Source organism: Eurosta solidaginis, chromosome 4 (genome assembly GCF_040869045.1).
Source record: "Eurosta solidaginis isolate ZX-2024a chromosome 4, ASM4086904v1, whole genome shotgun sequence".
Classification (NCBI taxonomy): domain Eukaryota; kingdom Metazoa; phylum Arthropoda; class Insecta; order Diptera; family Tephritidae; genus Eurosta; species Eurosta solidaginis.
In genome coordinates, this window is record NC_090322.1 from 122,119,973 (window position 1) to 122,135,331 (window position 15,359).

Below are 15,359 nucleotides of genomic sequence, written 5' to 3' on the forward strand. Positions count from 1 at the left end.
CATATTGACAGTAGGCTTGGCATTTGTACACTGCTTCGCCATATGCCCTACGCCATTACATTTGAAACACTTTGTTTCTTCTTTGCACTCTGCCTTTTTATGTTGAGCAGACCCACAATTATAGCAGTGCGATTGTTTACGCTCCATCTTAATGTCTTTCTCCGATTGTTCGCGCATACTTATTTGTGTATTTTGTCGGTGTCTGTTTGGTGAACCATTTTTCATCATCGTTTGCACTATATAGAGGAAATTTCAAATCGTCTCGTACATCTATGCCATCAACTATGTAACTTATGACAGCCTCATCTTCTATTTCTCCAAGCGCCGGAATTTTTCGCATTTGCAAAACATAATCGTGAAATTTCTCAGAAGTACGTTTTTTTCGACAGCGCAGCTGCTTATGTATTTCAGAGCTACTCAACTTCTGCTCGAATTCTTCTCGTAATACTGCGCACAACGATTCGTAATCATAAACAGTGGTGGTTTCTAAGAACAATTTTGCCGTACCTACCATTTTATTACGAGCATTTACATATTTTTGTCTTGCGCTTAATTCGTATGCTTCTGCGTTATCATGGAAATTGCGTATCCATTGATTAACTGGCATCGAAATGCCATCGAAATCCGGTATAATTTTAGAAAAACTTTCCACGGTAACATAATTTTTGCTTTTGTTTTTATCGCCTTTTTCTAATTTTTCAGCGAGTACTTTGATTAGTTCTGCCAACTCACTAGAACGTACATATGTATTTTCTTCGTCTGATTCAAAGCTGTTGTTTCGTTTTTCTCGTTCGTTGTCCATTGCTGCATCACCTGCGCTGCTGCCTGCGCTGTTGCCTGCTCTGCTTGCTACGCACGGAGTAGATTCAAGTATGTTACTGTTGCCCTGCGCGTTCAACTGTTCGTCGTTTTCGTCTTTGTCACCTACTTTACGCCGTTGTATTTTGAAAGTGTCGTTCGCTTCGCTTTGGATACACACTTGTTCACTTTTTTTTGTGCTCGAACTTGGTTTCTTGTTCTTCCCACGCTGCTTTTTATTTGAACGTAACATGCTGCTTCACCAGAAATTTCTCTGCTTGGTTGAGCGGTTGAGCCCCATGTAAATCAAAAGAGTTTGATTTGTGAATAAAAATGTTTATATAATGAAAATTATATATTGTACAGTAAAGTAATTCAGTTCAATTTTAAGTAGAATAATATTTAAGACAAATTCAGAGTCAAATTAAAGATTTAAGAAGTTTTGTAAAATACGGCTGATACTGCTGATGTTCGGCTGACCACTTATCTCTTATGACTGACTGTTTCGTTATTCGTTCTCTCTCCCTCTTCTCATGTTTTACGACATAGGGTTGCCTTCTCACAGTGCATGCATTGGGATGCCAGATTACATATATATATATATATATATATATATATATATATATATATACATTATCACCCCCATATATACACATACGTAAAAGCGGTGCATTACAAACCGGCAAATCCCACTAATACTTTTACAAAGTTAACTTGTGTCCCTTGCGGTATAATATAAATACATATCCCTACATCATTATTACTCGGGATACCCAGCAGCAAATTCGGCCACATTTTTATAGTTTAAATTACCCAGCAGTAAAATCTGCCCAACTGGTTCCAGACTATTCCCAATTGAGTCTAACTGGTCCTAACCTACCCACTCTTGAACGATAGGAAAGCTTCTGCCTTTGGTATTCCCTCATAAATAAACACCAGGCAATCCCAAAAAATTCCCAAAATAGCCAAAGTGAAATTAAGCAAGTCCTTTTTTAGAATGGCTACCGTGGTCGAAAATAAATTTATATCCGAAACGGATCTCTTTTCGGATTACTGCGCTCGGTTCGGTACAACCGAGATCCAAGATAACACCGAGGCATCCCTAAAAATAAAAGATAAAAATATCGATGTGTTCTGGGAAAGGGTACAGAGCGCATATGACGCCGTCGTAGAGTCAGATGACAACGACCTTCCCGAAAACTTTAAGGCCTCAGCCTTCAATAAATACCGCGCCTGTCTTATAGCATATGAAGATACAAAGGCAAGAATAGGCGATCAGCTCCAGCTAAGGGTACTAAGCAATCCCGTCCCCACTACAACTACCACTCCCCAAGAAAGTTCCGGGATGCACCTCAAAGTACCCGCCTGCGACACTGAAGTATTTTACGGGAGTTATGATCAATGGCCGTCCTTCCGTAACATGTTCACGGCGGTCTATATCAACCACCCCAAACTCTCGAGCGCCCAAAAACTGTACCACCTCAGGTACAAAACCCAAGGAAAAACCGGCCAGATAGTAAAGCAATTCCCACTTAGCGATGACAACTTTGCTCTGGCTTGGGAAGCTCTGAAATCCCGATATGAAAATAAAAGAGTCCTGGTCGACAATCAAATAAAAGTCCTCATGAACCTCAAGCCCATTCCGACTGAAAACAGCGAAGACATCCAGCGATTGCAATCCTCCGTTAATAACTGTCTCCAGATACTAGCAACCCAACAAGTCTCGACAGACAGTTGGGACCCCATATTAATATATCTGGTAACCTCAAAACTGCCGGAAAATACAGTTGCGCTTTGGGAGCAATCTTTAAGCTCCAGAAGAGACCTACCGAACTGGTCCCAAATGGATCAGTTTCTGACTACTCGCTACGAGATAGTGGAAAGGGTGCATCAATGGCGACCAGCCAAATCCCGATATAATCCACCCTCCACTAATTTCTCAAAGCCTCCCTCAAGTCAAAACAATCCCCAGTTCAGGCAGGCTCAAACCCCTAACCAAAACCGCAACCCCCCGCAGAACAACAACTACTCTCAAAATCGCACAAATGCTCATGTGGCCGAGCATCAAAAAGTATACGCCTGCAGAAAGTGCAAGCAGAACTCCCACACGCTACAAAGCTGCTTGCATTACAAAAAGCTGGCAATCCCTGAACGGAAAAAATTCGTGAGAGAAGGCAATCTCTGCGAAAACTGCCTGTCCCAAACCCACCTCGTAAAAGATTGCACAAGCACAAGAACGTATCTCTACTGCCAAGGTCGCCACAACTCCACCCTCCACGATACCGGAATACCACACCAAACCAATGGCCCTCGAAGTGCGGCAGCCCAAGTAGCAACTAGTCAGGACGTTACCAACCCAGATCCCATCGAGGAACTTCCCACCACCTCAAACGCTGCCCGCATCCAATCTTTGCATACAGAAAACGATAGCAAGATTATTCTCCCCACAGCGATAGTGTCCATAGAACACCGAGGGGACTGCTTCAGGCTCAGAGCCTTAGTGGATCAAGGGTCAGAACGTAGCTTCATCTCGTCGAAAGCTCAAATGAAGCTAGGCCACCCATATACCCACTGAAATATCGGGAATGGGAGGCGGAGTAGTACAAACCTCCAAAAAGCTATGCCCACTGACCCTAGTCTCAAATGATCACAAAGTGAAAATAAAGGCCCAGGCAATAGTGCTACCTCGGCTCACTAGGCAACTCCCAACACTCAGGCTAAATAACGACCAACTGCGTAAATGGTCCCATCTCAAGCTAGCAGACCAGAACACTCAGAACCCCTCCCAAATTGATCTGGTATTAGGCAGTGATCTTATCCCACAAATAATGCTAAATGGCATAGAAAAGATCTCGCCCACACTGCTAGCACAAAACACGATATTTGGCTAGATAATAAGTGGCCAAACCCCCGAAAAGGTCGGACCACACTCCTCTCAAGCGTGGGAAGTGACGAATGTCCAGCTGAATGAACAGCTAAGGCAATTCTGGGAAATCGAAGGAATACCCAGAACGCGAGTGGAAACCCCAGAAGATAAAATGTGCGAAGACTTTTATCAAAGCACAACCACTCGCATGGATGACGGTCGATATATGGTTCGGCTCCCCTTTAAACCAACATTCCCGAACGATATCGACCTAAGTCAGTCCCGTACTGCAGCCCTACGACAGTTCCATGGCATGGAACGTACTCTCGCAAAAAAGGGCGATCTCAAGCAGCAATACGACCAGGTACTCGAGGAATATCTGTCCCTAGGCCACATGGAAGATTGCAGCCCCAATGAAATAAAATCCCTGGGTAAATACTGCTCATTCTATCTCCCTCACCATGCAGTCGTAAGGCCAGACAAAAAGACAACAAAAGTCAGAGTTGTGTTCAACGCCTCCAAAAAGTCGGGTTCCGGTCACTCCCTCAACGATGTTTTATGTACCGGATCAACCCTCCAACCCCATCTCCGACTTATGTTGCTGAAATGGCGAACATATAAATATGTGCGACGTCGAGAAAATGTACCGCCAAATTCTCTTGCATCCCGATGACCGAGACTACCAACGGATAATATTCCGAACCCCCGAACACAGTCCAATAAATGACTACAAGTTAAAAACGGTCACCTTCAGGGTTAACTGCGCGCCTTTCCTGGCTATTCGCACTCTACACGAGCTGGCGAAAGACATAACCGATTCCCATCCACGCGCAGCCCCAATACTAATATCCGAGACGTATGTTGACGATATTTTATCTGGCAGTCATGATCTTCAATCAGCCGAGCAATCCCTAACAGAGACTATAGACGCTCTCAATTCAGCCGGCTTTCCCCTAAAAAAGATCACGGCAAACCATCCCAACATCCTCCAAAAAATAGCGAAAACTGATTTGCTGGAAACAAACTTTCTCGAGTTCGAAAAGACTAGCACCGCCAAGACCCTGGGCATCCAGTGGAACACCCTAACGGATACATTCTCGTACACCGTCGACTCAAATCCGGCATCCACTGCAGCCACGAAGCGGCAAATCCTCTCCTCCATTGCGGAACTTTTCGATCCCGCAGGGTGGGTAACGCCAATTATGATCCAAGCAAAAGTCTTGATGCAAGAGCTATGGCTAGACGGGACTGACTGGGATGAGCCAGTGAAACCCCTCCGTCTCATCAAGTGGGCGCAGTTCGCCGACAATCTCCCAACGATCTCGGATATTCAAATACCACGCTGGATAAACTACCACCCCGATAAACCAGCTGAGCTCCCTGGCTTCTGCGACGCCTCGGAAAAGGCTTATTGTGCGACACTTTACGTAAGAACCACCGTAGGAACTCAAGTATTCTCTCACCTTTTAGTCTCTAAAGGGAAAGTGGCCCCCCTAAAAACCGTAAGTTTGCCACGACTAGAGTTATGCGGCGCGGTCTTATTAGCCAAGTTAGCGCAGTTGTCCAATCCCATCTCGGCCTCAATCAGCGAAAGTTAACCCTGTGGTCTGACTCCGAAACCGTTTTAGCCTGGCTTGAGAAACCACCTCATTCCTGGAAAACCTATGTCTCCAATCGAACTGCGCAGATCATCGACCTCATCGGCAATGCCACTTGGCGACATGTACGCAGCAAGGATAATCCCGCAGATATGCGTACCAGAGGATGCACCCCACTCGAGCTAGCTAGCTCATCGCTATGGTGGAATGGCCCAGAGTGGCTTTCCCGACCCCCCGAGGACTGGCCAACACCAACGGCCAGGAATATTGTACCCCCCGAACTTCGCCGAGTCGAATCACTGCATGCAGCGGAAGAGTCAGAAGATTTCTTGGAACGGTTCTCCTCCTATCCCCGCGCCCTACGCGTAACAGCGTACATGTTGAAATTTGTAACTCGGCTTAGAAATGCTGTAGGAGGCAATCGTACCCCTAGCGAACCCGCCCTCTCTTACGCCGACGTCATGCGCGCGAAAACCCGACTCAGTCTAGATTCTTCGCTTCCGAAAGAGCCTCTCTCGAAAATTCAAAACCAATCGGAAAGTGAAGTCCCCTACTGGCACTTGACCCCTTCGTGGATACAAACGGCATTCTCCGCGCCAACGGAAGATTAGTAAACGCCGACATGACCTACAATGAGTGTCATCCCATCATTCTCCCCGAAAAAGCTAGATTTAATACCCTTTATATAAGGTTCCTGCACGAGAGCTTCCTCCATGCGGAAGCCCGCCTCCTGCAACATTTCTAAGCCGAGTTACAAATTTCAACATGTACGCTGTTACGCGTAGGGCGCGGGGATAGGAGGAGAACCGTTCCAATAAGTCTTCTGACTCTTCCGCTGCATGCAGTGATTCGACTCGGCGAAGTTCGGGGGGTACAATATTCCTGGCCGTTGGTGTTGGCCAATTTGTCTGATCGGCACAAATAGACTTAGGTGGAGGGCAGTGTGACGAATATTAGTGACACTAAGTGATACTCACATCACTAATCTGAAACTAAGTAAATAAAGCCACAACAACAATAAAGCAAGCAGTCACTTGTATCTACAAAACGAATCAATCATTATGTCTACACATATGTACGTACACGCAGCGGAGAGAAACGCACAAAAACATGCATATATCTTATCTGAGATGCTCAAAAAATTAGGCAATCATTTGCGCAAGTATCTCTCACATATACACGCACATATAACGTGCATCTGTAGTTATAGCTGGTAACTAGTTAAATTCTATAAACGCCTAGAAGTATGCGAACGAGGAAATCACAGAGTATAAAAGGAGGTCAGGCTGAGAATCAGTATTCAGTTTGATTTAAGCACGCTATCTGCTGAGAAGTAGAAGTGTTATTGTGATGTACTTTAATAAAGACTATTTTGCATTATTGAATAGTGGAGTTATTTATTCAACAGTTTAGTGATTCGAACATTAGTAGAAGGTTGCAAATAAGCGGAATTCTCTAAAATCATTACAGTACTTTACACATTAATTTAATGTAGAGAACATTCCAACAAATATTTTCCTACAGAATGGACTATGAAGCGTCTGGAAGAAATGACTGCCCACGAAATGTGTCTGGCAGTATTAGTCGTCAGTGTCTAATGATATTATGTACCATATATGTATGTTATCGAAATTTTTTCGCACCTTCAGCGAACTTTACTGAAAAATTGGCCCGCGGGCCAAACTAGTGGATGTGCATACCTTCATCGTACATGATAACACTATATTTTCCAACATATTTTGTTCGTCACAAAATGAGTAACCCTGTTTCAACAGTGCTTCGCCCCATCCAATTGGCGCGACCGATAACAAATTGTCATCAATATCCTATACCGGTTGTCCAGGGAAACTTTCAGTTTCAACAGCGGTAGACCATAGTGAGAGGGGTGTCAGAGGCGTTGGTTCCACATTGCGATTGAAGAGATGGTTGGTGTCATGTGGGGACAAATTGCAAGCATGACAGATGTACATCTGGTATGTCGGGGTTGATTTTGGATAAATAAGAGTTTAACCTGTTACAATACCCAGATTAAAATTGAGCTATAGTGACGCGCGTCCCCCTAAGGAAGGTGCGTTCCTCTTCTGGGAGTTCTGGGTATTTTTCTTTAAGAACTGGATTCGCCGGGAAATTCCTGGCATAGAGGTGCGACGCCTCTTTGTGGATATCACTGACGACCTGTTTGTGTTTTTTTTGCTTCATGCGGTTGCGTTCTCAGGTGTCGTATTTCTTCATAATGCTTACGGAGATGACCCCTTAGGCCCTGGGAGGTGTGGCCTCTTAAATCAAATGTCTATTGGGATGCCCAGGTTTCTGGGTATTCAACAGAAACTGATTCTTCAGCATATAATTTCTCTCCCCAATGGGCGGTACTGTGACCTCGTTGTGTAGGTGGTGTACTGGGGACATAAGAAGACAGCCCGTAGTGGTTCTGAAAGCAGTATTTTGGCAGGCCTGTATTTTCTTCCAGTGAGTAACCTTTAGGTTGGCGACCATATCGGAGTCGCGTAGCATGTAATTGGCCGGCCAATTGCTTTGTAAGTGTTAATGAGCGTTTATTTGTTTTTACCCCAAGTGCTGCCGGCAAGAGATTTGAGTATTTCATTAGGGCTCTGGATTTTAGGTACAGTTGCGGTTGCATGCCCGCCAAAATTTAGATCCTTATCGAGCGTCATTGGACGATCTCTTATTGTACCTCATTGTAGATATTATTGATTTTTTAATAAAAAAATGTCAAGGAGTATTGACAGTCTTAAAAGGATGTAACTTTAGCTTTGATTTTCTATAAGTTGTATTATGCTAACTAAAAGTATTTTTTTATTAAATTTTAGTTTACTTATGGCGTTTTCTTTTCTGGAAAATATGTTACCCTCATGTTGCACTCTTCAATGCTATCTTTTAAACTAGGTCAGCTAGTGCTCTGCAATATGGTTGAATTTGTAGGTAATTGTGGCCATTTTCTCATTCAACGGAAAATATTTTGTGAAAGGAACACAGATACTTACGATACAGCAGAGAATAACGAACAGGGTTACATTATTTTGAGAAAAGTAAACGCCATTATATGCACACCTTTTGCACTTACATCTAAACATAAACTAATAGCTTTACTTAAATGCGTAAGAAAATTATAGGAAAGTACAAAAGTTTTGAATTATACCTACTCTTTACCTAAACTTTATTTTTTTTATTATTTTTTTTTAACATTTCTTAGTTTTACTAAATATTTTCCATAAATTTAGACTAGTATGTAGTTTAAATATTTGTTTAACTTTCTGTTTTTAAGGTATGTTAGAATATTTTTAGATTTTTTGTTTGGTTTCGGTTACAATTAATTATTTGTCGCATAGAAACAATTAAGAGGACGGTCATTAAAACTAAACAAATTTTTTTGTTGTTGTCTTGAATGTTGACAATGGAATTAACTAGATATAAATACTATTAATATATGCGTGTATGTTTGTAAATTTTCACTTAACTAGTGACTTAAATTAGTTTACATGTAACTAATCAAATTTACTATCTTATTGAGTACCCTGATTTTCATTTATAATTTTTGATTATTTATTTAGGCTAGCTGCTCTGTAACTATTCAACTATATTTGTATTAAATCACTGGTAATTAGCTTAGTATGTTATATTTTAGTTGCTCTTAAAATATATAGTAGACCATATAATTTAATTTTGGTTTGATACTTTTTTAGTCTTCCTAACAACGATATAATTTCGAATGAGATTGAGATCGGTCTCATTCGAGATTATATCTGTGCTACGCTACGATTCTCTAAGTAGCTATAGCTACGCCACCGTTATTTTATTGTATGTGGTAACACAACGGACCTTCGTGGTGTCCAAGTGAACTTCCCCTATCAGGGCAGCTACCACCTAACTTAACCTAGTTAGCCTCACAAAGACTTCGCTACAAACATTTCGCAGTGGGGCTCAATTATTATTTAAAATTTTCCATAAAAGTGGTAGATTTTCTGTGTGCTTTAGAAAATTATACATAACTTTTCTAAGAAAAAGTTAAAAAAATCCGCTGAATCTTGTAGTGGGAAGTCTTTGTTGGCATTCTTTGTTTACATTTTAAAGTATTTAGTATTCAAAAAAAAAAAAAAATAATAAAAATTTTTTTTCACCGAAAGAAATAAACCCAGTAAAATCAAAAAATCTGGTTTTTTGTTCTTGCATTAACAGATATTCAGTATAATTGATCGCGTTGTATTTAACTCAACCTATTTTTTTGTCAAGAAAACAAGTTTGTTTAGTTATTTCAACAAAAGAAAGACTGTTGATCTCAAGCTAACAATATTTAGTAAAAATGGCAGACTTTCAATCAATATAACTGATTTTTCTTTTAAAAGAACTGACTTCACTATGCAAATGCATCAGTTAATTTTAAAGAGAAACTTACCCTCACGGTGCTCACTACCTTGTCCTTAGGATTACCAAAACTAAATACAAGGCGCCACATACCTCGGAAGAAATTCAGGCCGGGCTCATTTCCAATTTGCGTCGTGCTCTTTTTTAATTTTTCCTACAAATTGGCAGGTCGGGACCTACAAGTTTTACGCCGACTCCGAACGGCATCTCGAAGGCAGATGAGAAGATTTTCATGGCAGAAATACATTTGGAGTTTTTGCCAAATCACTACCGAGGGGTGATCGCGCTTAGCAAAACTTTTTTCAAATTAAAAAAACTTGTTTCTAAGTTGTTGATGTAGCTTTCGATATTCGGTGTGCTAGGCGCTACCACCACACCACGGCGGCCGGGATCGCCATGCCATAGAAACCTGTCATATCAACAGCCACTGTTAATTTAATTTTGGAGTAGTCTGTTATCTTAACGGCTTTCATTAGCATTCTTAGGGTGACATTAATAATTGTAAGTTAACGGAGCAGAAGTATGTAGGTGGCCATTGTGCTGTGATGGTGGCGTACGTCTACCACACCGAAGATCGTGGGTTAAAGCAACATCAAAATCTTTAGAAAAAATATTTTTTATTTTTAAAGAGACCTGTTTTTTAACAGAGCTATGGCTTGTATGTGATGAACTTTTTTTCATTGTTTTGACCAGCGATGCACCTTAACGTTAAGCTAATCGTTTATCAAAAAATTTCCACCGTTTCTGTTGAAACACTTCGAAATATTATCGATAAAGAAATTATCAAAATAAATTGTTTCTCGTTTTTAACCGAAACGAAAAGCTTCCGTTAACGTTAAAAACGTTAACAAAAACGTGATATTTTATGTTTGAATTGTGCTGGCAATGCTATAGCCATGGTGAAGCCGTAAGGTGGTAACAGCGAGCGGACATACACACACAAACTACATGTAATTTGTTTGTGTAATTCGTTGGTGGTAATGTCAAAAATACTCTGAGAAATGTTAGTACTGTCAAAATTGATGAGAAAAGTTGCAATCAGCTTGGCTAATGCTTTCACCTTTAATGACTCCGCCATCAGTCAGCTTTGCCAGCATAGTTTGAAATTAATAATCAACATAAACGATTTGATTTCGTTTTGATAGGGCAGAAAACGAAACAAAATCATTTCGTTAATTTGACGTTCTTAACGTTAATAAACGAAACGAAATGACTTTGTTTCGTTTATTAACGTTAATTATCGTAACGAAATGATATCGGTTCGTTGGTTAAGCATGCCTGGTTTTGACTGTTGAAACACTCAATTCAATATTTGCAATGGATAAAAACTTACAGAAACTTCGCTTGAATTTACCCGTAATTCGGTTTGATTTTACCAGATTTTTTCTTACAGTGTTATTATATTAAAATCTATTTATTCGTAACTTACTTTAGTAACATATTAACCAAGAAATACTACTATATATACATATGTACATATATGTATGTATATACAGTGGCGCATACAACTTTGCCACCCACCATTATGTAGCTTATATACATATGTACAAGGAAACTAGAAAATACAGTAAACAGATTTCATTTATGGGCCTGTTTTTAAAATACTGTGAATTTTTTCTTGTGTTTTTTGAGATATGTGAGCCTATCGTTGGTTTGTATTCGAGATATAGACGAAAAATTCATTGTAAGTTGGGATTTGTGATATGTTTGGATTTTTCTATAAATTAACTAAAACATTTTGACGACAAACATATAAAAGTATAAAAAACATACAATAAGTAAGAAAATTTTACAAATGTTTGTTTTTATTATACATAGTTTTTGGTTTATTCTAAGTTCAATTTCATATAAATAAATATTTTATATTCTAGATTTTTTAGCTTACGAAATTTATTGACAAAATTGAGCTTTATTTGAGCGCTGCATTTAGATCTGTGGATACTAAGTTAGTTCTTAATTTAATTATATGGATGTTGTAAAATCTTTTTGGAAATGGTCTTAAAGTTTAAGACTTAAATGTTTCTTTAAAATAAATAAAAACAAATTGCTGCTTAGTTAGAGACCTTAGCAGTGTTGTCGGTATTTCGCAAATAAGAAATTTGTTTAAACAAACCATAAGTTCTTCGAAATTCCCGTTTACTTGACAAAGTACCTTGTGGCGCACTCAGCTGAACAAGCTCAGCAAATAAGTATAATAAAAATAGTACCTACATCGAAAATACAGCACTGCGATATGACATTGCTTTTATTCTTTTTCTTCGCACTTTCTCGTTATTCTTCTATTCGTTTTCGTCAGACCGAGAAGTGCGCGTTGAGACATCGAATTCATAAAATTTACATTTTCCCTATTGTTATCACAAAATAAATATAGTTTAATTTAGCATAAAACGTGTTAATTATTTGGTTCGAGTCTACATATTGGTGACCCCGACAATCAAAATGCCTACTGATGAATCAAAGGAGAGCACCGAACAGACGACATCCCAAAACTCTACACTCTCCCCGGCAACGGCACCCCCTGTAGCTAATGGAAACGAAATATCACGTGTTACTGTGAAAATTCCACCATTCTGGCATGCAAAGCCCGAGTTGTGGTTAGCACAGGTGGAATCACAATTTGTTGCAGCGGGAATCAGCAGCGATAGATCAAAATATCATACCGTGGTAGCCGCTATCGAGAGTAATGTACTCGCACAAATAAGCGATTTAATATTGCGCCCACCGGCTAATGATATGTACCAAACGTTAAAAACGCGTATTCTTGAGCAGTTTGCCGATTCGGAACAAAAACGAATCAAGAAATTATTACAAGATATTGAGCTGGGCGACATGAAACCGTCACATTTGCTACGTGAAATGCGCCATTTGGCAGGATCTGAAATGAATGACAGCATGTTGAGATCAATTTGGCTGAACAGGTTACCACAGAATGTGCGCTCTATCATTTCAATTAGCAGCGAGCCACTCGACAAAGTAGCTCTGTTAGCCGACAAAACATGCCCGCAAATACATGCAGTCGCTGAACACAACGATGATGGCCGCTCGGACATGACCCGCAAAATGGCAGCATTAACAAAAGAGGTTGCTGAATTGAAGGCGCAGATAAAGCAACGTGGCAGGCAAACACGACGGTCGGTCTCGCGGAAGCCCTCGAGTACCCCTCACAAAGGCGATACGATTTGCTGGTACCATAAAACATTCGGTGAAAAAGCAACCAAATGCCGAGCATCTTGTTCGCAGTCGTTAAACTGAAAACCCTGGCACAAACGGCGGTATGTGGCAGGACCCCTTCGAAAATCCGCCGCCTTTTAATTGTCGACCGAGAAAGTAAACTGCAATTTTTGGTAGACACCGGGGCAGAAGTTAGCGTAATACCTCCAACATCTTTGCAACGTAAATATCCGCACGATAAAACGTTTCTATACGCAGCCAACAATACGACAATAAAAACTTTTGGTGAACGTATTGTATGTTTAAATCTAGGGTTACGGAGGAAATTTCAGTGGAATTTTATTGTAGCTGACATTTCTCAGCCCATATTAGGAGCTGATTTTCTAGCACATTTTAAGCTTCTCGTCGACTTGCATCAGCGTAAACTTATCGACAGCACAACGAACGTGCTCAAAATATTAAACGGGTTCACAGGCCGGTTATCATTCATCAAAAGCGATATGCCTTTTCAAGACATATTGGCAGAATTTAAAGACTTTGCGCATGCAAGTAGAACGCCTATGAACATAAAACACGACGTCTCGCATCATATTGTAACTAAAGGACTCCCAGTGTTTTCCAAACCTCGACGTTTAGCACCAGATAAACTTAAGGCTGCTAAAGCTGAAATCCAATCGCTCATGGATGCTGGTATTTGCCGCCCATCAAGAAGCCCCTGGGCAAGTCCGCTCCATATGGTGCGAAAGAAGAATGGCGAGTGGAGGCCGTGTGGAGACTTTAGGCGGTTGAACAGTATAACGGAGCCTGATCGTTACCCGGTTCCGCATCTGCACGATTTCACGCACAACTTGCACGGTTGCACTATTTTTTCGACAATAGACTTACGCCGTGCATACCATCAACTGCCAGTGGAGCCAGCAGACATTCCCAAAACGGCGATCACGACACCTTTTGGGTTATTCGAATTTGTTTTCATGTGCTTTGGGCTTCGCAATGCGAGTCAAACGTTTTAACGGTTTATGGACCACATACTAAGAGACTTAGATTTTGCATGGGCTTACTTAGACGACATCTTAGTTGCATCAAAGGACGAAGAGCAGTATCGGCAACACCTTTGCACCGTACTTAAAAGATTGCGTGAGTATAATGTTATAATAAACCCATCTAAATGCATTTGGGGCAAGCCATAAATATTATTTTTGGGTTACGTTGTCAGCAAAGACGGGGTTACGCCACCAGCTGAGAGAGTGAAGGCTATCAATTAGTTTGAGTTGTCCAAACGAATCTGCGATCTTAGGCGATTTTTGGGTATGCTCAACTACTTTAGACGTTTTTTGTCAAAGGCAGCAGTAAGTCAAGGCGTACTTTCAGGGCTAATAAAAGGCAACAGAAAAATGACACTACGAAAATTATATGGAATAAAACCACAGTTAGTGCTTTTGAGCAGTGCAAAAAAGAGCTTTCTGAAGCAACTTCGTTAGTTTTTCCGAAGCCAGGTGCACCTCTATCACTTACAGTAGACGCCTCTAGCCACGCTGTCGGCGCCGTTTTACAACAAAAAAATGACAACGAATGGCAGCCACTCGGGTTCTATTCTGAACGCCTTACAGCGACGCAGCAACGCTACAGTACATATGACCGTGAATTATTAGGCGCGTACAAAGCAGTCAATTATTTTCGACACATGCTTGAAGGTCAAAGTTTTTGTTTATTCACGCATCATAAGCCGCTCCAGCTCGTATTCCAGCAAAAGCTGGAAAAAGCATCGCCAAGACAAATACGATATCTCGATTTTTTAAGCCAATTTACTGCAGATATTCGGCATCTATCAGGAAAAGACAACGTCGTCGCCGATGCCTTATCACGCATTGAAGCAGTACATGTCAATAGTCACATTGATTACCATAAATTGGCAGAAAGTCAACGTAAAGATAAAGAGCTACAGAAACTACTTCACCATAATACGTCAGGCTTAGTCCTTAAGCCATTTTGATCATTTGATGTAAATACCGAAATTTATTGTGACGTTAGCACAGGTAAGATTCGACCATTTCTAACCCAGCCATTTCGCAAAATAGGTTTTTTGTCAATGCACAACATATGTCATAGTGGAGCGGCAAAAACCATCAAACTCGTCGCGGAAAGGTTCATATGGCCTAACCTCAGAAAAGACTGCCGCCAGTGGACCAAAGCGTGCATCGCATTCCAAAAAGCAAAAGTATTTCGACATAATAAAGCCCCATTATCTACGTACACACTTGCAAATAAGCGTTTCGAACATGTGAACATAGACATAGTCGGACCTTTACCACCTTGCAGAGGATTCCGTTATTGCCTTACGTGCATCGATCGTTATACGAGATGGGTAGAAGCGTATCCTATATAAAATATTTCGGGTGAATCTATAGCCCATACATTTTATTCGAATTGGATCAGCAGATTTGGTGTTCCCCTCCGAGTCACTACGGATCAAGGGCGGCAATTCGAATCTTCCTTATTCCGTGAACTCAACAATATTTTGGGAATACAACATCTAAGAACCACGG